A 2,494-nucleotide genomic window follows, 5' to 3' on the forward strand; every position below is an offset into this window, starting at 1 on the left:
AGTCCACGGTGGTGGCAAAACCTACGTTGCTGCATACGTTCAGTACATCACTTCGCCGCATTATCTACCAGCCACTGCTGCGTTTGCTTTTTTTTGTAGGCCCCTTGGATGTAATCTCAAACTATTGGTTATTTCACACCACTAGCTGCGTTCAGAGCATTGTTAGCTCTGACGAATTTCGGCGTCTAGGCAGGTGTGCGTGTGTACCGGACAACCACGTGTAGAGAGGGGGTCGATTAACCTCTGAGACTCCTCGTGCCCCCCGCGATCGCTGACCAAACACAACGACAGTGCCCGCTGCATTAGCCCATTTCGTACTAGCGGTACCAATCACACGCGTCATTCACGAATAACATCACACTGAGGCTACTTGAGCGGTCAGATAATGTGTTAGATAGCTGTAGCAAATTTACCTTCCCCCATATTAGTGACAGCGTGCCTTTTTTATACTAATTCTAACACTGTTATCTTATTCAAGCAAAGCGAGACTCTATTTTAGTGTAGGCATTAGTACTACTGTTGTTACCATATTCCCACCCTCCTAATCTCCACAGGGACTAACATTTACCTATCTAAGCAAACTTGAATCATAGATTGAGGATGTCACCCAACTTCCCGCACTTTTAAGCGAGAAGTTCCCAGACACCCTTAGAGCGTGGGGGGGTAGCGGTCTCGGACTCGAAGGAGATGACCTCGACTCGGCGTGGCAAGGTCAGCGGAGACCAGCTACCAAGTGACAAGAAGTTTTTGGTGGTTTGGTGCCCAGCTTTCGCCGGTCGCAAGCCAGAGAATGGGTCGGAGCCAAAGGTTCACAAACGAAACAAAGTTTATACAGCTAAGAGGCGATACAGAGGATTTCGTAATCACTAGTGCAAACACATACAAAGTGATTAACAAAACAATGCAACTCGACAAAAGTTACACTCAAGAGAGAATACAAAACAAAGGAAATATTGCACCTAAAGTGCACTAACACAAGAGAGAGGCAACAAACAGAACACAATTTGTTCACCAGGCCCTGCGACAGTCCGACGACCAGAGGTCCACGACGATGCCGTCTCGCAGATTGGCGCGCGCTGCCTCGTTGGTCCGTGACTGGGGCAAGTGTGCTTACCCGGGAGTCGAGCGGGCGCGCTTCTCGGAAGCTTGAACGGCGGCTCGGACTAAGCTGACAGCGGTCAGCGCCCTTCTTATAAAGGCTTGGTCCGCGTCTGTTTGTTCTACGCGGCTCGCACATACACACAGTATTGGCCGTGCAGTCTCCTTTTCCTTCTCGCGCCGGCCGCACGTCCTCATTGGTCAAAAGCCGGGAGTCGCTTCGAGGAGCATCTCGTAATTTCTGGCGTGGCGCCGCCTCCTACGTGCGAGTGAAGAGGAGGGGGACATGTCTCAGCGCACGCAAGGCTACGCCCTCTCCGCCGGTTAGGAGTAGAAGCACCTCCGACATTCTAGAAAAATCAACGTCATGGCTGACTCATTCCCTCCGGCGAGCAGTGGTGGAGGGGGCAGCCACACACACAAGGCTATTAGCTCTCCTGGGTTTCCTTGTCCCCCGTTTTACGACCCGCGCTGGCGAGATGTATCCGCGCGGCGCTGTTTTTGTTTCTTTGTTTTTAAAAATGCGCCGAATTTTGTGACAGAGGATAAGAATCAGGTGGAGTCCATTTGGCATGTTCCCTGTGCATGGGAACATGGCAATATCCGTGATGAGAAAAATATATGATAGTTGTTTCTTACCACTGCCCATCCTGTGGGACACAGACATAGAGACTTACGAAACTGATCTGCAGGCAGCACAGCGAGCCATTGATAGGGTGACGATAGGGCTAACACCAAAAGATAGGAAGAGAAAAGAATTGGGCACAGAATAAACGCAGGTACTGATTCCTCAGCTTAAATCAAGTAGAAATGGGCATAGACGGGGCATGTATTACAAAAAAAAAAACAGTCAGTGATCCTTAGGGGTAAGAGGGTGCGTTCCAAGGGAAGGCAAACTCAGCAGAGGGCGTTAGAGTAGGGTGGGCAGTGGAGGTTAGGAAGCTTCTTAGATGAAGTTGGCGCAGTTGGCGTAGGGTATGGTTAATTAGGGGTTGGTGGTAGAGGTCTTTGCCTCGCAGTGCACACAGCTAGGCTGATGATGATGATGGTTACGTGAGAGCTGGGCTGCGAACCACCGACTCCATTTTGCTTTAAAAGCGCAGCACGCGACTGAAATGTTACGCACTCAACTTTAGCAGCCAGTCTTGTTTGTGAGTTCGTGTGTTACTACAGCTGACGCTGACAGAGACGTAGCCAAGGGGGGTTGTTTCGGTGTCAGAACAGCACCCCGAAATTTTCTGAGCAATGCGTCCCCCCTGCCCCCTATTTCGTCCTTCTTGTCACCTATGCTTTTTACACACCGCATCGACATACTAAACTGTAAATACGAAAATAAGCGTGTCGGTTTATTTATGAAAAGATGGATCTACAAATAGGGGCTCTCTATTGGGAAGCG

Source organism: Amblyomma mixtum, chromosome 4, assembly GCF_055824585.1.
Source record: "Amblyomma mixtum isolate Tamu chromosome 4, ASM5582458v1, whole genome shotgun sequence".
Classification (NCBI taxonomy): Eukaryota; Metazoa; Arthropoda; class Arachnida; order Ixodida; family Ixodidae; genus Amblyomma; species Amblyomma mixtum.